The sequence below is a fragment of the Sminthopsis crassicaudata genome, chromosome 2, assembly GCF_048593235.1.
Source record: "Sminthopsis crassicaudata isolate SCR6 chromosome 2, ASM4859323v1, whole genome shotgun sequence".
In the NCBI taxonomy this organism is placed as follows: domain Eukaryota; kingdom Metazoa; phylum Chordata; class Mammalia; order Dasyuromorphia; family Dasyuridae; genus Sminthopsis; species Sminthopsis crassicaudata.
The window spans coordinates 315781939-315803374 of record NC_133618.1 but is presented as its reverse complement, the minus strand read 5'-3'; the positions used below and the strand labels follow the sequence as shown (position 1 = coordinate 315803374).

At 39.0% G+C, this 21436-nt stretch overlaps 1 protein-coding gene across 6 annotated transcripts in view; it reads right to left on the bottom strand.

Moving 5' to 3' along the window:
• The window catches only part of NUMB (NUMB endocytic adaptor protein), a 178309-nt gene extending 170176 nt beyond the window's left edge, over nucleotides 1-8133 (bottom strand). For 4 of the 6 annotated variants that reach the window (XM_074290081.1, XM_074290085.1, XM_074290083.1 and 1 more), the window contains exon 1: nucleotides 8024-8133. The gene's annotated coding sequence lies outside the window, so the exon portion shown is untranslated. The remainder of the gene's footprint in view (nucleotides 1-8023) is intronic. The other 2 variants (XM_074290082.1, XM_074290084.1) reach the window with 1 other exon arrangement.
• Between the last annotated feature and the right edge of the window lie 13303 nt (nucleotides 8134-21436).

The following is a 21436-nucleotide window of genomic DNA, read 5'->3' as shown; positions in this document are numbered from 1 at the left end:
AGACAAGGAAGGTATATATAATAGAAGTTACAAAGGTAATATCCACAGACTTTGGCAACACATTGGATATGGGAAGTAACAGTGAAGAGTTGAAGATATCACCAATATTGTGGTCCTGGAGGGATGGTGGTGCCCTCAAAAGTAATAGGAAAATTTAGAAAGGGGGAATGTTTGTAGAGAAAAATAGCAAGTTCAACTTTGGACATCCAGTTGGAGATTCAAGACTGGAGAAGTTAAGGATGTGGGTAAGTCTGAAAATCAACATAGAAATGATCACTGAATCCATGGAAGCTCACCACATGAAATAGTGTAGTTGGAAGAAAAAGGGCCTAAGAAATATCCCTTTTTATCAGGTATAACCTGGATGAAGGAGTGAATAAAGGAAATTGAGAAGTTAACAGTTCAGATAGGTAAAAGAACCAAGAAAGAATAGTTTATCACAAAAACCTAAAGAGAAAAGAGTATCAAGGAGGAAAGGGTGCTCATCAGTAACAAAGAGAAGTCAAGGATGAAGCCTGAGAAAGTCATTAAGACTCATTTCATTTAAACGAAGCTAAAGAGTAGAGAGTGAAAGAAAGTGCTGTTGTTGATGCCCTCTCAAAGAGTTTAGCTACAAAAAGTAAGACACGTAAAACAATGGCTAGTGGAGTTCCATTGATCAAGTGAGGATTTTTTGAGGATTATGGAGATACAGACATGTTTGAAGGCAGCAGGTAGCTGTGGCAATAGAGTAGATTAGTGAAAGAATGAGTCTTAAGAGGGGCAAGCTCCAATAGGATCATTCATGCATGTAGGTAGTCTTATCTTGGCAAGAAGAAATCAACTCTTCCTGTGAAAGGAGACAGACACCTGAGTGATGATGGAAGGGGAGGGCGCAGAAAAGGGAGCTCTCAGCAAATGGCTGAAATGTTTTTAAGTGAAATATGAGACAAGGTTCTCGAGTGAGAATGTAAGGGGAAGAAAGCATGCCTTGGGAAGTTTGAGGAAGGATATCTCCTATTTATTTACCCAATGATCTTTCCCTCTATCAAAACTAGAAAATATTTATACTTATTGATAATTATCTAACATTTTATATTGCAGTTCTCAAAAACATTCTGGTTTTAGAAACTCTTTGCAAATTTAAAAATTATTAAAAACCTCCAAAAGACTTTTAATGTGTGTTATGTCTATAAATGTTTATTATATTATCAGTTAAAATACACTAATATTATATAATAAAGATACTTTTGACCTCATGGATCACCTGAAAGGATTGTGGAGACATTCAATGGTCCCTGGACCACATTTGAAGAATCCTGATGCAACTGTTTCAGTCCATATGATCCTCAACCAGACATTTGTGGAGTAAGTCTTATCTTTAGTTAAGGAATGAAAGGCTTTAGCCTCCATTGAAGGAATTTCAAGCATGAGCTAACAGGCGCATAGATACAAAATCAAAGAGTTGAAGAACATGAGCTTACAGGTCATGAGAGCATAGATTTAGAACTAGAAAAGCCTTGAGAGCACCTGGTTCCAGCTCTTCATTTTACAGATAAGGAAATTGAGGTCCAGTGATGGAAAATGACTTGCCCACAGTCACAGAGGCATGGGAATCCTAACTCCACATCCTATTCTCTTTTCTGTCTCAGGCAGGCAATCTCATAGATAACTAACTGTGAGAAGGATATCAACACATAATCTACTCACCACTATTTCTTCTATGACAACATATTAATTTTATCTAGTCAGGCCTCATGTTCTAGATGAGGAAACTAGACATAAATATACATCCCTCTACTGAAGTTTCTGATAACTAGAATGTGCTTTAAAGGTGATTCTGGATTCTCAAAGGTGATGCAAGAGGAAGGTAAACTTCGGTTTAAGAACATGGGCCCAATGAATTTCTGTTTCTCCAGGTCCCCAGGTAGTTAATTTTTTGACCCAATTCTCTCTCTCTTTTTTTTTTCCTGAGGCAATTGGGGTTAAGTGACTTGCCCAGGATCACACAACTCAGCAAGGAAGTACTAAGTGTTTGAGACCAGATTTGAACTCAGGCTCACTTCAGGGCTGGTGTTCTACTCACTGCACCACCTAGCTGCCCCCAACCCCAATTCTCAAAAACTAAGTTACAGAAGGGTTGAAAACTGGGAAAAATCAGGGAAATTATAGATCATATCTAAAGTGCTTTGCAAACCTCAAGTGCTCCATAAATGCTGGTTATTGTCATTATTATTATTAAAGCATATGGTTGTGAACAAACATATACTCTCACACAAGCCACCCAATTATCAATGGCTGACTTTATTTGAGAGGACAGGATAAAGGGGGAAAAAAAACCCTTAAAACATTTGGGGCAGCCTAGAAAGAAAACCTGATTTAATTCCTTGAATAGACAGAAGGCTAGAACAACTAGGGAGCTTGAACCAGCTAATGAGAGACATACTAAAGTCCAGAAGCTAGTGGGAAAAGTAATGAACACAACCAAGCTTCTTCCAGAAGTTGGAATCCATCCTGTCTTGAAAAAGATCTGCCCAGTAGATTCATTCTTTTCTCTGTCAATGCAGAAATGCAAAATCTTTCCTTTATTCTCTTTACATATCTTAATCCCTTTCACTATTCCCAAATTATGGATTTCAATATAATTGACAAAAAATTTTTTCTTGGCATTTAATGACATTTTTCAACCATAACTATTATCTGACATCCTGGAATCATATTCTACATATACTACCCTTCTGGTAATTAAATCTATAACATCAAAGCATTTTTTACAAATGTATTCCCAGTATTTAGAACAGTTAAGATACTTGTAGCATTAGATAAGAGGAAAACAAAAAGACAAAAAAAAAAACCACAAGAAAACTATTTCCTCACTACTTGATTTTAACTAAGAAATCTCTCTGGGGACTTAATGTCCTCATCTACAAAATGGATTGAACTACCTTTATGGTTTTCTTCTCGTTTTAACATAGAAGAGTTCAGAATTTTGCAGGACACAAAAATCGGTCAGGCATATCTTCCAAGTACATCATAAAAACTAAATTAAAGCATTTGTTCCAAACACAACAAAAGCAGCATGGAGTCCCATGTGAACTCTACTAAACAATATACATATGTTATCATATATCTAACATATACATGTGTTTAAAGGTCAGAAGCAAAAAGATTTTTTTTCTGCTCCAGACATTCTCGTAATAAACTGGAAACCAACTGCAGAAAATGTTAATTCAAAGTACATGAGTTTCTAGTACATAATTTTGTGAAAATTTTGTTTTATGGGTAGAAAGCAGAAAACAGAGAAAATGAATCAGTAAATATTATAACATGCTTATCAATCAAACAGAATATGAAAGCATATTAAACTCCATTTTTCAAAGCTTTTAACGAAATAATCTTTAATAAGAGATATTAAGTCTTATGGCAGAAAGAAAAGTTTTTCCACGGTTTGAAAATCACCATTTAATCAATTACAGATTAGCAAAGTTCACTGTAAAATTAAATAGAATATCAAAGCTGTTCACAAAATAGGCATAATTGATTTAGGGATGAATACTGTCAAATGAATAAACTAACTAAAAGCAAGAAAGTGATCAATCGCTACTATATACAGAAAAAGAAATTCTGAAGAACAAACTTCCACATATTTAACTCAAGAGTTTCTATTCTTCTATCTTTTGTTTAGAGATGTAAATCTGCTATATAACTACACCAATTATATATTGACAACCACTCTAGTAATAGTAATATTTAGTATTACTTAATATGAAGAATCAGGTGCCTAAGGCACTTGATCATATACTATTTAAAAATCTATTATAATTAGGAAATAAATCTCCTTTGTGTGAAAAGATGCTGTGCTGATACAATCAACAGTGAATTAACTACATAGTTTGTAGCCTTCTTGGGGAAAAAATTATATACACATATATATAGATTTTATATATATGTGTGTACAAATACACACATACATATAATGAACTCAGAATGCTGAAAATAATTTCTAAGAAGGTGGAGAAAAAAAGCAAATGCTCCTGCTAGATGCATAAATACCATCTTCTAATTTCATAGAACATTAATGAGCATATAACCAAAGTCTCTCATAAAGGTTTTCGTGAGAGCATTCAAAGAAAAAGTCTTTCCCTTTTCAGCATTTCTTAAAGGGACTAAATACCATGGAGTGTAGATACTTTTAAATCACTCAAGTTACTGTGCAAGGCACATCATATCCAGGTATTCTTAAAAGGCAACTGATTGAAATAAGTTTCCTCCACTTAGTAAAACATTTATTTTGTTAAGATTCCACTATCCCAGGTTGAAGTTGCAAGCATATAATTATATATAACACTGTGCCTTTTCCCTATAAATGTTAGGAAACCTCTCTCACGCAATAAAAATATGACCTGTTCTTTAAAAACAAAAACAAAAAACTATGTTCATATTATTACTTCTTTTGAAAGTAATAATGTTAAGTGGTAAGGACACTGCACAAATTTCAAGCAATTTAAAACAATGAAAAACATCTTTTTCTGGTATTTTCACTAAAGTAATGATGGTCCCTTTAAAATATATCCTATTTAGTTCCTACTTATTTTGTTCTTTGAAAAATGTTCCCAAACCAGTTCATTTCAATAATCCATGGACAACTATTAGTAGTTTACTGTGAATAAGTTATTATATGCTCAAATTTTCTTATAGACAATTTCACAGACAGTACAAGAGTAAGAAAGAATAAAAGAGAACAAAAGAAAGGGTACATGTAAAACAAAAGTTGGAATCATCTTTGAAAAACAAGGACTCATCTCTTCTGTTCAAACTTAAATTTCTGTCCCAAAGATTCTCAATATTTAAAAGGAACAAAAAAAATAAATAAAATAAAATAACAGACTCAACACCAAAGAAGTGAAATTAAAAGTCAAGAAGCAATTCTGTGAAAAGTTAATGAAAATAAGTTTTATGTTTTGGACATGTGGAGCTAGAAGTGTGCAGGCAACATAAATGGAGAGGTAGATCTCCAATAGAGTTCAGAAGAGGTGAAAACTAAGATATAAAAGTCTGTCATTTACACAGAGATAACTGAAAGCATGAGAATAGCTAGATAATGGGAAGAGCGACATGGTACAATGAAAAGATTTGTAGTCAGGTTTTGTTATTTACCACCTGTGGGGCCTTAGTAGTCACTTAAGCCATAAGCTGTAAAATGAGGAGGCTGGACTAAATGACTGGTAGTACCTTCCAGTTTTAAATCTAAGATTATGATAAGCTAGCAAAAAATAAAAAATAATAAAAACCCTAAAGGCCCTTAGGCCTCATTAAGAGAAGCAGCATAATAATCATGACTACAGAGGCTATGCTCCCTTCTTCGGAGAACACTGTGTTCAATCCTGTGCACCATATTTAAAGAAGGCAGAATTAGCAACAATGGATGAAAAGTTCCAAAATAGCTGGCTTAAACTTGATGTATAGAAAAGTTTTCTACACAGATTATAGTTCTCCAATGTGAACTAATCTGACTTGGAAAGTAAGAAGTTCTCTCTGGAACTCTTCAAGCAAAGGCTAAATCACTACAAGCTTCCAATGCTTCCCCCAAAAAAGTTACCTTCTAAAAATTTTATATCCCTGTTACTCCCTCAATAGCATGTTAGCTTAAAGCAAGGTGTTGTTTCTTTGTTTCTGTATCCCAACAACTATCAGAGTACCTTGCACTTAGTAGGTACTAAATAAACCCTTGTTAATTTTCAGAGGATGCTCCAGGCTGAGATTATCAGACTGAAATCCTTCAGGACCGGCTGTCTTCTGCCTTTCTTTGAACCCTTAGCTCTTAAAAGAGTACATGACACGTAAGATACATTTAATAAATGTTATCTGACTACTGAATGGTTGAAAATGCCACAGCCTTCGTTGGAGGATTTGTTTTAATAGCTGGTTAATAACTTTGGGTGTCCCATGTTAAGGTAGGATTTACAAATTTCTGCAACCTAGTCTCTTTTTAAGTGTGCCACTTCACCTACTTTAAGATCCTACCTTGAGAGTAATAATACAAAGATAGGTTCCTTCTCACTAGACTTAAATTTACAATTCTCTAACAGTTTTAACAATTCCCTTGGAGAATCTGTGACTCTTCATCTTCTTAATCCTCCCAGCTTCAGCTACTTTTTCCTTCTCTCTTAGCCCCCAAAAGCTTTTTCTCTTCCAAATTTCTCAGTCTGCCAGTATCCTTATTCTTCCCTCCACTTAAAAATAATCTTTCCATCCTCCCAGACCCCGTTCCAGATCTGGCCCTGGTTCACTTAAGTTACTTAGGATGTCCTCAAAGGAGAAGGCAGTTTTTATTACTAAGTTCCTTCCTCTTTTGGCCATCTTAGATCCTTGCCAATGCCCCCACTGTCAATTCCTCTGCTCGGTTTCTCCCAGACAAACCTCAGTGGCTGCCACTCCCTCTCAGAGAACTTCCTTTGCTCACCAGCCCCAGCAGCTCCCTTTGACCCTATTCCAATCAACTTCTCTGGATCCAGAGGGAAACTCCCAAGCCCCTGCAGCCACCTGACCCAGCTCCTTAATTTTCCCTGAAGCGCACCTAGCACCCAGCCCTGGGTGTCCCCCATTCACCATTCCCAGAGGCACAAAGCGGCTCCTCCGACCCACCCCCACCCCGCCGGTACCCCTCACTCCCAGCACGTCAGTTACTCCCCAGGTCCCAGGCCTGGACTTTGCCCCATTTTCCATTATTCTCCACACACACACACACACACCTCACCACGGCTGTTCCCACTTTCACCTGAGTCTTCCTCCCGAAACCCGAAACATGACCCGGGACCAGCCCCCAATCTACTCCTCCTCCTCCCTCTCCAGAGCCGGCTGCGGCCCAAGGCCCTTTTCCTTCGTGCTCAGACTGCTCACCATGCTTCCCCTGGCACCCAAACGGCTCCCCCTTCCTCAGGCTTTGCTCTCCTTCCAAGTGGTCCCCCTCTGCCCCAGAATTCCCCCACTCCGCCCCGTCTCTCATCCGCATCGTATCCGCTCCCCCTTCTCCCCAAGTTTCCCCTGCCCTGCAGTCAAGATGCTCCCCTGGACTCTAAGAACCTAAACACTCTCCCCTTTCTCCAGGCTCTCCCCCAGAATTTCCACTCGCCTTGGGGCAGCAGTCCTCCCCTGAATCTAAAGAGCCTCCCCTCCCCCAAAACTGAGCTCTCCCCACCTTTTCCCACCCTTCCTCCGAGCTGCTCTCCCACACCCATTATCCCCTTCCCCAAATCTGTTCCCCAAGCTACCTCTTACTCAAATGTAAACTGTTCCCCCTGTTCCCCCTCGCCCCCCAAACCCGAACTGCTCCCCAAGCTACCTCCCTCCAACCCGAACCTCTTGCCCAGACCCGGACTCCTCTACAAGCCATCTCCCCCCAAGCCTGACCTGCTCCCTCTTCCCTCGCTCCCCACTCCAGAACTGCCCCCACGCTCCCGCTCCACAACCTCACTCGTCTCTCTTCCCAAGATACCTCCCCTCCCAAAGCCAAACTCCTCCCCTCTACCTGAAGCGCTCCCCTCCCCCTGACCTGTGAACTGCTCCGGGTTTCCGCCCCGGTCCCCCCCAGCCGACCTCAGCTGCTCTCCCCCTACATACCCACCCAAGCAGCCTCCTCGCTCCTCCTCCTCCAGACTTGCCTGCGCCCGTTCCCCCCGGGGTTCTCCCCCCGCCCCCAGTCTGGGCCGCCCCGCTCCCCCCCCCAGCCGGCACTCTGGGTGCCCCGTCCTTCCTCCGCGTCCCTGGGAATCCCCCCCTCACACCCGGGACACGGCCCGCGCCGCCTCCGCCCCCACTGCACTCTGCCCCCGCCAGCGCCTGCAGCTCTGGCCGCGGGGCCGTGGTCCCCGATCCAGCCGAGCGGGAGGAGAGGGCGCGCCCCCGGCCGCCCCCAGCTTCCCCCGCCCGCCGAGGCAGAGGCAGCGCGAGAGCCGAGCGAGCGCCAAGCTCGAACCCCCGCCCCCCTCGGCTTGGGCACCCCGCCTCGGGCTCCGGGCCGCCCGGCCCGCAGGCTTTCACTCACCTGCCGCCGCCCGAGTCCAACTCCAGTGCCGCCGCCTGCCTCTTCCTCCGCCGCCAGTAGCCACCAAGCGCCACCGCCTCCCCCATGACAACAGGCCCACCCGTTTCCATACTCTAGGGTCAGTCATTGGTTATTGTAGGGACGACTCTCGGCTTCGGTTGGTAGCAAGGACCCGCCTGTCACGGCAAACGCCCCGCCCCCTTTTGGAGACCTGGTATTCGCCCCAGCGTAGACCTGCAGCGCCCTCCCCCGAGTTTCAGCAGTAATTGGCTAAAGGAATGGAGCCTTCGAAAATGATAATAGGCTGCAGAAACTGCCAGTTTAGTCATCTGGCAGGGAACGAGCCCGCCAAGGGTGGTTAGAGCCTGAGTAGTTTGGTTGCACTACAGAGAGGCGTAGAGGAGACCCGGTTCTGAGTTTCGGGTAGGACCGGGAGGTTAACTCAACTACTCTTGAACTTCATCCCTTTCTCCAATTTCGAATAGAAACTCATTCATCCCAGCTTCCACGTAGGCATGGTATTGGCAGAACGCCAAAGGTTTATGAAATAGATCTGAAGTGTCATGCGCACAAATGTAGTGTGCGTCTGTCAGTCAATCAACAAGCATTTACTAATCGCCTGCTGTGTGCCAGGCTTTGTGCTAAGTGCTGAGGGTATAAAGAAAAGCAAAAGCCGCTCTGCTATCAAAGGGCTCGCGGTCCCCACCGAGCGAAACGAACACCGCGAATCAAGTGCCCAAGTGTCCCAGAAGTCTTGGGGCAGTTTCAAACTTAGTCACTGCAATATTCTCTACCTGCAGGGTAAATTGGAGATGATTTCCGAGGAAACGCAGTGAGATTATGGGGGACTGAGAAGGGTTTCTTGCAAAAGATGGAATTTTAGCTGAAACGTGAAGTCGGGAAGGGGATGAGAGTAGCGAGAGACATCCAGGTCTGTGAAAAATGCTAGCAGTCAGGAGATGGAGTGCCGTGTGCAAGGGGACTGCTAGGAGCCGTTGTCCTGGAACTCTTGATCCATGGTGGGAGGGAGGGATTGGAGAGTAAGAAAGTGCCAGGTTCTCTCTGAGGTCTCCAAACCGCTGAAATTAACCTGGGCTTCCGTTCCAGAGGGCTCCTGCCGGAGCGTTCAGTAAGCACGCCTCGGTGCAAGTCCAAACCCTCTGTACCAGAGAAGCGGCCTGTTAGCATCCCCCAGACGCCAAACCCACCACGGGTGCTTCTCCAAGGTGAGCAGGCGAGTGACTAACGAGAAAGATGTTAATAAATTTTAAAAAACCTACATGCCTCAGACAACCCCAAGGATTTAGCTACTAAATTATAAAGGGGTGGGAACTGCCTCCCCATTTTTGCCTGCTGAACTCCTACTCAATTCTTTAAAGACCAATTCAAAAGGCTTCCCACCTGTCCCCGTTAGTAATATTCTTACCCCTCAGAAAAAATCCATGTACCATTATGTATCATAGGTGTGTTGGCATGTTACCACTTTTCTACAGGGTAAGCTTCTTGAGGGAAGGAGCTTAACCTTTCTATCCCTCCCTTCCCTCCTCCCCCTCCCCCCAGTCCAGCCCAGGAACCTTCAGCCCAAAGTAGTTACATAATAATCTTGATCGCTTTACATCATAAGTTTTATTATTATTTTTGTTAAATCAGAGGTGTTGAGAATGGAAGGAACTTTAGAACACACTTATAGTTATGAAGAGTTTAGATCATAAAGTTAAGGAATTATTTCCTTGATGAATCCTTGCTCTACTGGGAAGATGAGGATGTGGGAGGCCCCTCTGAAGAGCCAAGGATCTTCTCCCTATAAAAGGGATCCTGTTTCTGACATTTAAAGGATATTTCTTTCCTCCTCTCAGCCTGTCATCCATCTTCATTCTTCTCAAGCTCCCTTGTGTAAACGCAAAGAAATTCAACCACAAGTTCATAAAGACCAAAAAGGTTTATCTGATGCATTGTCCAGAGACCTTTATCAGTCTGAGTACTGTGCAGTTTTTTCTTGTCTAATTTTAAACATTTTAGAAATTTCAGGAGATTCTTCTACCATTCATTATGCCTCATAGTTAAAGGGTGTTTTTCCTGATTGGTTTCCTGAAATTTCTCTTTCCCTTTTCTCATCCTCACCTTCCAAGACAACACAACCTGGAAATAACCTCCAGCTCATTTTAGTGACTCATAAGACTGTAAATGGAAAGTGTAGAAGCCAAAATAATTTCAGAGAAGTCTGAATCAGCTAGCTGAAGGGGAGAACAGATAATGACCGCAGGAATATGGAAGGTAAGAGATAAGACAAACTACCTTAATGTTCCTGTGAATAATCAGCAATGTTCTGAGATTGAGCCACAGACATAATTCTGGATTTAAAACCAGAAGAACTGGGTGCAAATTCTAACTCTGCTTTCTGTGTGACCCCAGACAAGTAAGTCATTTCACCCCTTTAGGCCTCAATTTGTAAAATGAGGCAGTCGAACTCAGTTATCTCTAAATAAAATCTAGATCCATGACAAAGTGCCATTTTCAACATATCACAAGCACCTTTTTTCTCTCTGGGTCTGCCAGTAAGCAGTACCTATCAATTTTGGAACAAGTTAAAAGGCAATTAATGTCCCAGAAGATAGGAAACAACAATATCATGAAAAGGCATTACTATCATTATGATAGTTTTAATAATAATGATTTTCAAGCAGCAATAGTGACTAGACACCATTTAGAACATTTAGATGCCATCCTTGCTGAGAAGACTCCTTGTCTCTAATAAGGAGAGACAGACAATTTACATAAAAATGAGCTGGATCACTACTGTAAAGGTCAAATATTCACTTAGTTTCTTAATTTTAAAAAAAACCTGTCATTTAATGTTTTCACTCACATACTGGTCTAATCAGCTTCCTTTCCCTCATCTAAGACAATTAGAAAAGAAGATGAAAATGAACATGTAAGAATGTTTTTTTAAAAAATAATAAAAATAGGGAAAATGTGAGATTGTAAGAAAGAAAAATACAAAATAGAGAACCATTGTATGCTAATGAAATTAGTAGTATGGGAGGGGCTGGGAGAAAAGCAACTTGCTTATACCATGCTTTCTTTTTGCCTGCACAAGGTAACATAATAGCATAATTACTCCATGCAGCATGTTTTTTTCCTTCATGTATTATATACCTTTCCACCACAACCTCTGTCCTCCTCTTGGAAAGCAAGAACCCTGGAGTCTTGGAGTCTGCTACTTTGCAGTCAGTCTCTGATGATAGAGGCATTGTAAATAAGTGTCCTATAGCCAGCTGTGTAAGGTTAGAATGGCCTGCGTGATGAAGACCAAAATAATTTTCATAGATCCCAAGGAAGTGAAAAATGAAAAACCCACAGCAATAGACATTGGTCCAATTGGAGAGAAATCAATTTTTATTTTATTTTACTTTTTTTTTTGGTTTATTTTTTTTTCTTATAGTCTCTCTGGGTCATTTTCCAAAGCAAACAGAATCAAATTAACCCCCTCAATTTGTTTCTACTTGAGTCCAGAAGAGTATTCTCATTTAGAAAAAGATCAATATGTTCTTTCCTCCACTCTGCATGTCATTCCAAAAGGATTAGAGAGTCACAAAACGAACTAAGGAAAAGACAATTACCCCGAGAGCAAACAGAATCCAGAGCAGCTTGAAGTTGGAAACTGGCCAAGACTTTCAATAAGAAATAGATCTCTGACTTAAGTTAGCAACTGAGGTAGTGAGGGAGGTAGAGGGAGAAAGAGAGGGGATAACAGGGAGAGGAAAAAAGAAAGGAACAGAGGACAGAGGGAGAAGAAAAAGGGGGGATTGAGATCCACAAAGGGGTGGAGAAAGATAGAAAAACAGGCAGAGAGAGAGAGACAAAGAGAGAAAGAAAAAAAAAAGGGGACTGGATAGAAAGAAAAAAGAGCAAGGCAGACTTGAAGTAGTTCTAAAGTCCTGCTCTCTTTGGGTGTGGACTTTGCCACCATCTCAGTAATCCAGGGTTTCACAATCAAGTTCCACCAGCTAAGTACAGTCCCTGCCATTGGCTGTAGATTGTCAGGAATTCAGCATATGGAACAATTGCTTCTCTGAACCCTAGAAATCCTCCCCTGTGCCCAAAGGATGTTGGTTTGGCACCAAGGCAAAATCAGCTGGGTCTGGTACACACAGCCAGCCAAGAAATTGTAGAAAAGAATGCATTTCATCTGCTTTCATAAAGGTAAATGGATGTAAGCTTTGCCCAGAACAAAAAGGAAACTATATCAGAGAAATGTTTTCATTGGCCCTAGGTTGTCCAGCTTCCAACTGAAGGAGCTGCCAAGCTATTTGTTGTCTATACAAGAATAAGGACTTTTGCTCAAAGGTCAAAGAAAAGAACACTCAAAAGGTAAAGATGAAATACTCTCTGGAATATCTCAAATTTAAAATATAAAATATAAATATAAAAGGCTTCTTGAATGCTGTCTGATGTCGTTTTAAAATGACCAAAAGGTGTTCATTGATGTCCTCTGAAATGAAGTGTGGGCAACTCCTGGCACCTTACATTCTCAATAACCTGGCCCAGGTATTTGTAAAATGGGAACCTTACTTTCCTCAGCTCCAATTATACTACTTAATTGAGCCCTGAGTTTTTATTACTATAGCTCTATGCAGACCAATAATTACTTTTCAGGTGTAACCTGAGCCATTCAAGTGACATAATCCTCTTGATATTTTCTAGAACGTATAGATGTTCTCCAAGGGATTCTACACAACAGAAATGATACCTAGAAATTAAAGGATCAGAGATTCAGAGATAAAAAGAACTTTAGCAGTCATCTAGTCCAATCATCTCATTTTACAGATGAGGAAACAGGAGCCAACAAAGGTTGAATGACTTACCTGAGATCACACATAGGTACATAGCAGAGAGTTTTGATGACTCTATTGGGCCATGTACGGAAATCACTTCTAGTAAGATAAATCTGACTGTGTGTGTTGTTGAGTTGTTTCAGTCAAGTTCAGCTCTTTGTGATCCCATTTTGGGTTTTCTTGGCAGAGATACTAAAGTAATTTACCATTTCCTACTCCAGCTCATTTTACAGATGAGGAAACTGAGGCAAAGAGAATTAAGTGATCCCCCCCATAACACAACTAAAAGTCTAAGGCCAAATTTGAACTTAGGAAGGTGAGTCTTCCTGATCCACTGTACCACCTTATGGCCCCCAAATCTGACCAAGAAATGTCATTTTCTGTACTTAGAAATAACTCGATGTACTTTCACTTTATATAACAAAAACAGATAAATACACACATACACACACATGCACATATACATGTCTAGCTTACTCTTGGGAATTTTTGTAAGCACTAATGTGTGGGACTTTTATGGTCAGTGTACTTTCCCATTAACTCATGTGATATACTATGGCCTAGTCTATTACCCAATTTCCCAGACTCAAATGGAAAATAGTAGCTATATTTACAGGTACTCCATTAATGAATAGAACAAGCCAAGATCCAAAGGGATTTGAAATCTATAAAAATGAATAAGAAGTAGACAAAAAGAGGAACTAAAGGCAGTCATTGTTTTAATTTTTTCTCTGTGGCTAACTAAGCCTTTGTACATTGAAAAAAGGTCTTTTAGGATGACATTTTCTGAGTCAACCTTCAAATGAGAGAATGAATAGCACTATGATACATGAATAGAAAAGAGAGAATTGCTCCTATGCTAGATATACTCCGTGAAAGAGTCCCTCCTTTCTTTCCTCTCCTCTCCTCTGTCATGTTGCCATTCAAAGCTTCAGATAAGAGCACTCTCAGAAAACTTAAGTTTACTTAGGATACTTAGTGAGAACTAGAGAGAAAGGAACAAATCTGCCTCCAGTAAACTATTTTAAGAAAAATAATTCAGTTCCCAGCACCAAGAAAGATTCAATAAGAAGTTAAAGGACTCTGAAAGCCTGTTGGGTGAGTTAGAATCTAATTTCCATACAAGGGAGAGCCTTAAGTTCATATCATATAAGAATAAGTTTAAGGAATTGAAGAATGGTTAGTTTGGAAAAGAAAAGACTAGGGATAGGAATGGGGGAGGCAGCCAGTACAGAGAAAATGACTTGAAATGTCCCAAAGGATACTTCATAGAGAAAGGATACTTTATGTGGTGATAAAGAATAAGTATTAGAATTCTTTTATTTGGCTCCAGCAGGCAGAATCAGGAGCATTGGCTAGAAATTTCAAATTTAGATTGGAAATCAGGAAAAACTTCTTGCCATAAGAGCCATCCAAAAATGGAATCTTCTGTGATCTAGTTTTTAATACAGGGAGAAAAACTTATAAACTTGAAATATAAAGAACTTCAGCAAAGGTAAAATGATATAATAAAAAGGACATGGATAAACAGATGATGGGGGAGACAGAAAACGGCTTGTTTTTTTAAAGATCTGAAGGTTTTAAAAGACCACAAATTCAATATGAGTCAACATTGCAACATGGAAGGCCACAAGAAAAAAAAAAAAATAGATGAGAATTCAGAAAGGGTCTGTCCTAGTCAGACCACATTTGAGCCATTGTGTTTGTTTCTGGGCATCCCCCTTTTTTTTTATTTTTCCAAATACATCAAAAGATAGTTTTTAGCATTCATTTTTGTAAGAACTGGTGTTCTATTTTTTTTCTTTTTTTCTCCCTTCTCTCCCCTCTCCCCAAGACAATAATCAATCTGATATAGATTAGGTTCTACTCATACAATAGTTTTAAACATACTTCCATATTTACATGTGAAAGAAAAATCAGACCAAAAGGAAAAAACAACAAGAAAGAAAAGCATACAAACAAATAAACAAAATAATTATAATAACAATAATAATAAGCTTTAATTTACATTCAGTTTCTCTGGATGGAGATGGTATCTTCCATCCCAAGTTTATTGGAATTGTCTTAGATTACCACATTGCTAAGTAGAGTTTAAGTGTATTTTAGCTGATCATCACATAATCTTGCTGTACAATGTTTCTCCTGGTTCTACTCTCTTCATTCAGCATCAACTCAGTTTTTCCAGGCTTTTCTGAAAATCAACTTGCTCCTCATTTTTTAGAGAACAATAATATTCCATTACATTCATGTACCATAACTCATCAAGCCATTCTCCAATTGATGGGTATCCACTTAATTTCCAATTCCTTTGGACGTCACATTTGAGACAAAACATTAAGAAGTGTGAGAGACACAAAAGAGTTATTAAACTATGTCTCTCTTTTTTTTTTTTTTTTTTTTTTGTCTCAGTGATACTATTCCTAGGTCTAAATCCCAATTAAAGAAGAAAAGAAATATGTACAAAAATAGTTATAATAGCTCTCTTAGTAATAGCAAAGATTGGAAATTAAAAGGCATCTATCAGTTGGGGAATGGCCAAGGTGAATTGATAAATATTTAACAACTGGTTCTCTGAAAACAAGTGACACATTTTAAAGTTTTAATTTGAGGGATAATTAAGTGGTAAATAGAGCAACAATTTTGACATCAAGTAGGACCTGAGTTCAAATCTTTTTTTTTTTTTTTTTTTTTTGAGGCTGGGGTTAAGTGACTTGCCCAGGGTCACGCAGCTAGGAAGTGTTAAGTGTCTGAGACCAGATTTGAACTCGGGTCCTCCTGAATTCAAGGCTGGTGCTCTATCCACTGCACCACCTAGCTGCCCCTCTGAGTTCAAATCTAATCTGAGACACTTATTACCCTAGTTACTTCAAAAAAAAAAAAAGTTTTAATCTAAATTATTAACTTTTAAAAAAAAATTTCCTAGCCATAAGAGCCATCCAAAAGTGGAATCTTCTGTGATCTAGCTTTTAATATAGGGAGAAAAATTTGTAAACTTGAAGTATAAAGAACTTCAGCAAAGGTAAAATTATGTAATAACAAGAACATGGATAAATAAATGATGGGGGAGACAGAAAACAGCTTGATTTTTTTTAAATATCTGAAGGTTTTAGAAGACCACAAATTCAATATGAGTCAACATTGCAACATGGAAGGCCACAAAAAAAAAAAAAAAAAAAAAAAAGATGAGAATTCAGATAGGGTCTGTCATAGTCAGACCACTTTCTTAAGCCTAGACAATCAACAAAACAATACATCAAACTGATTTGTAGCATTGACCAGTTTCCAATTAACCAAGGGAGTTGTAAAAAATGTAAATGTTCAGGATGAAATTTTAACAATCATGATCTGATAAGGGCTGGCTTCAGTACAACCATGTACATGTTTATATACACATATAGAGACATAGACATAGATATATAGCATATATCTATATATGTATATAAATATGCATATTTTGACATGAACAATGTGGTAATGTATCTCTAATAAGGGATTTTATTTTTCTTGCTTTCTCATTTGGAGGATTGGGAGGTAGGAGGTGGGAAGGAGAAAATACAGACCTGAAAATAATATTTATTTAAAAAAAAAAAAAGATCCAGTTATTGCATATCAAAGTGAATAGAATTGTAACCTCAGAGTGAAGAAGATTTGGGTTTATGTTTCACCTCTGATGTGTACTAAGCAAGTGACTATAAGCAAGTTATAAGCAGAATAGCAGCAGACAAGCATTGGTGTAGGGAGTTTCCATATCAGGAGTTCCTTCCACCAATGAAATCACAAATCCATACAAAAACATTTAAGATGGAGAGCATATAAGAGGCTGATTTCAGAAAAGTCTGAAGAGACATGAATTGATGCTGAGTGAAGTGAGCAGAACCAACAGAACATTGTACACAGCAACAGCAAGATTATGTGATGATCAGTTCTGATGGATGTGGCTCTTTTAAAAAATGAGGTAATTCAGGCCAATTCTAATAGATTTGTGATGGAAAGTGCCATCCACATCCACAGAGAGAGCTATAGAAACGGAGTGTGGATCAAAGCATAGTATTTTCACCTTTGTTGTTGTTTTTTTTCTTTCTCATATTTTTCCCCTTTTGATCCGATTTTTCTTGCACAGTATGATGAATATGGAAATATGTTTAGAAGAACTGCACATATTTAACCCATATTGTACTTCTTGCTGTCTTGGGGAGGAGGATGGAGGGAAGAGAGGGAGAAAAATTTGGAACACAAGGTTTTGCAAAGGTGAATGATGAAAACTATCTTTGCTTGTATTTGAATTAAATTTGTATTTGTATTAAAAAAATTAAAACAAAAAAAAAAAAAGAAAGTACATAGAAGAGACAGGGGAAAGGAATAAGCATTTATTAAGTTTCTAACATGTCAGGCACTGTGCTAAGCACTTCCAAAATATTATTATTTCATTTGATTCTCACAATTTTGTCAGAGATCATAGATGGATTCCTGCTCAGAGATAATTTATACTGGGTGGCTTCTTCGATGCTTTTTGAAATTCTATAACATTATGACTAGGAGTCAGGAGGCTTGAACTCTAACCTTAGCTTTGTCATTATCAAATTGTATAATCTTGGGCAAGTTTCTGACTTTCAGGTTCCTTATTTACAAAAAGAGGAAAGAGATGTGTTAAATTTGATCTTGAAGGTTGCTTCCAACTCAGTGATCTTGGGTTCCTATAATGTTTGGCTCCTAAAATAAAAACACTATATAAAGCTAAAAGCACACATTTGTGTCATTCTTTTTTTTAAGCTTTTATTGATGTCTTCTGTTACTAACATAGTTATCCCGTGTATCTTTTCCCCAATCCCTCCCAGAAAACCACTCCATATAACAAATAATATTTTTTCCTGATTTCCAAAGCTGTCTGAATTTTTTCATTTTTTTAGTGCTTTTTTATCATTTTTTTCCCCAGCTACATGTAAAAACTTTTTTATTGTACATGCATATTCATTTTTCACATATTTCCATATGAATTATGTTGGGAGAGAAAAATTAGAACAAAAAGCATTTTTTTAAAAGAGCAAAACAAACAAATTGACTGATCCACTGAAAAAGTCCAAAGGCATGTGCAATATGTAACCCTTATGGACCTTCTACCTCCAAGATATCTCTTCATTCTAATCCTATTTGATCTTTATGATCTTATTAAACTTTCTTTTGATACTATGTGTGGGGATAGGAGAGTTGTATATTAGTTTGTCAAGCTCATTGAGTCCCCTTATATTCTGTAGCACATTGCTGCAAGCAAATTTGGCAATAAGGCCCATTTTTTATTCTTATCCCTTGTCTCTCGATGGTATAGAGAAAACTCTGACTTCCCAGGGCACAGTTCCTGGCGTGATAAATATGCCTGTGCTTTAGACTTGAAGTTCTTCTGGGGCAGGAGCTAAATCTATTACACACTCTTTCCTCCAGTGATGAATCAGTAAATATTCATTGGTGACAAAGACATCTCTAAATCCTGATTCTCAAACCAAATCTCCCTGTGGGATGATTTTAAAAGAGGTCCTGTCCATCTGAGAATCCGTCATCTCTTAGCTTCTTTTCATCCAGTATAAAAGTCCTACATGTCCTCTACTTATAAACAGAAAAACTTGAAACAGAACTTGATGGGAAATGCGGATGAAGTAATGGAACCTATATGTCAACACCAATTTCCCCTTCCTGAGGTTCGGCCTTTGCTCCGTCTCTTCCTCCTCGTCTTTTTTTGCTGCTGGGAGCCAGATTGCTGCTCGGAGACCCAGGCAGTTTGTGTGTCAAAGGAAGTACCTTGCCCCCTGTTCTCTGCCTTACCCTCTGGGCCCAAATGGGAGCAGGCGTGGCGGGGAGTGACCAAGACCCAGAGGATGCTTGTCCCAGACAGCTCAAGGAAGCACTAAGTGTACCGTCCTGCTTTAAGATAACAAAACAGCCCTGGGAGCCTTCCCTCTGTTATTGACTGAGCCATCTCCTGCTCAGGCATCCTGAACTCCGGGATTTTTTACCTTGCCCTCAGGAAAAATTAGGCTTCATTTCCTTTCCTGTCAGTTTTCCACAAAAGAACCTCATTGTCTTTGGCCAGCACATCAGCAGATGACTAGAGATATTATTGAAATGGAAACAGATGAGGCTATTTCTGACCCTAAACCAAGCACAATCCCTGGAATAAGGCAAATCAAGATAACTGCCTCAAAGTGATTTGAGAGACTCATCCTACCCTCAGCCCAGAATGATTGAAATGAGCAACAGTGATCTTGTGATGGACAGAGCCACCTACACGCAGAGAGAGAACTGTGGGAACTGAGTCTGGATTACAACACAGCATTCTCTCTCTTTTCTGTGCTTGCATTTTGTTTTCTTTCTCATTTTTTCCCCTTCTTGATTTGATTTTTCTTGTGTATCATGATAATTGTATAAATATCTATGCATTTATTGGATTTAACATATTTTTACCATGTTTAACATATATTTGCTATTTAGGGGAAGGGGGGAAATTAGAACACAAGGTTTTTCAGGGGTCAATGGTGAAAAATTATCCATGCGTGTATTTTGAAAATTTAAAAGCTTTAATAAAAAAAAAAAAAAACATACAGAGAAAAAAATACAGAAAAAAAATGAGCAATTCAGAAAGACAGTTTTATTGAGCAGATGGTCAAGGAAGCCCACTGAAAGTCCACACTGAGGTAAAGATCCATATGACCAGTAAATGTTTCCTGCCACCTAAATCCTAAATCTGGACTGAAAAATTTCTTCATCCTTGTAATACATCCTTTTGTTTGTGTGCACTTTGTGTGTGTGTGCATGTGTGCATGTGTACACTCACATGTTGCCATCTTCTACGGGATATATTCCTTTTAACATAACTTCACCTACATAAAAAGTGTTGGGGGAAACAAAGAGGATTAAGTGACAGACACAGGGTCACACAGCTAGTAAAGTCTCCAAGGCAGGATTCAAACTTACATTTTCTTAATTAATTCCAGTACTTTATTTACTGTACCACCTGGCTGTTAAAAATGTGTTATTGTTTATAGTATTTTCACCTTTGTTATTGTTATAGTTGTTTTTGTTTTTTTCTTTCTTATTTTTTCTCTTTTGATCTGATTTTCTTGTGCAGCATGATAAATGTGGAAATATGTTTAGAAGAATTGCACATGTTTAATTTATATTAGATTACTTGCTGTCTAGGGGAGAGATGGGGAAGGAGGGAGAAAAATTTGGAACATAAGGTTTTCCAAAGGTGAATGCTGAAAATTATCCTTGCATGTATTTTGAAAAATAAAAAGCTATTATTATAAAAAAAATTTGTTGTTCACCTTTTTTTTAAGCCACATGCAACTCTTCTTGACCCTATTTTGGGTTTTCTTGGCATACATACTGGAATGATTTGCCATTTCTTACAGGTGAGGAAACTGAGGCAGACAGGGTTAAATGATCTGCCCTAGGTCACACAGGTAGTAAATGTTTGAGGCCAGATTTGAGCTCTGGAAGCTGATCCCCGACTCCAATCAAGGGTGTCTGTCCATTGCACCACCTAGCTCCCCTGGATGGGTGAGGAAGAGAGGAATCACAAAAATTTAACACAAATCATGTACCCTACAAAGTAATATGCCTAGAGTGGGGGCAGTGATCAAGAAACTGAGAAAATAAGAATAAGCCTCCAATAGGAAATGATAACTTTGAAGGAAGTTAAAACATTTTTTTTAATTTAGAATTTTTTTTTCACAGTGTATATGCATGAGTAATTTTTTAAATAATATTATCCTTGTATTCATTTTTCCAAATTATCCCCCTCCTCCCTGCTACTCCCTCCCCTTGATGGCAGGCAATCCCATACATTTTACATGTGTTACAATATAACCTAGATAACAATATATGTGTGTAAATACCATTTTCTTGTTGCGCATTAAGTATTAGATTCCGAAGGTATAAGTAAGCTGGGTAGATAGACCGTAGTGCTAACAATTTACATTCACTTCCCAGTGTTCCTTCTCTGGGTGTAGTTGTTTCTGTCCATCATTGATCAACTGGAAGTGAGTTGGATCTTCTTTATGTTGAAGATTTCCACTTCCATCAGAATACATCCTCATACAGTATTGTTGTTGAAGTGTACAGCGATCTTCTGGTTCTGCTCATTTCACTCAGCATCAGTTGATGTAAGTCTCTCCAGGCCTCTCTGTATTCCTCCTGTTGGTCATTTCTTACAGAGCAATAATATTCCATAACCTTCATATACCATAATTTACCCAACCATTCTCCAACTGATGGACATCCATTCAACTTCCAGTTTCTAGCTACAACAAAAAGGGCTGCCACAAACATTTTGGCACATACAGGTCCCTTTCCCTTCTTTAGTATTTCTTTGGGATATAAGCCCAGTAGTAGTACGGCTGGGTGAAGTTAAAACATTTTAAGAAATATAAATCTAAAATTTTTTCAGAAATTAAAAAAATGAAAATGAAAATAAAAAGAAATATAGATTGGGGGAGGGGAGGAAGGTTGTATCCCAAGCAAGAGGAACAACCTAAGAAAAGGCAAAAGAGAGATAATGTCTTATTCAGGGAACAGCAAACAGGAT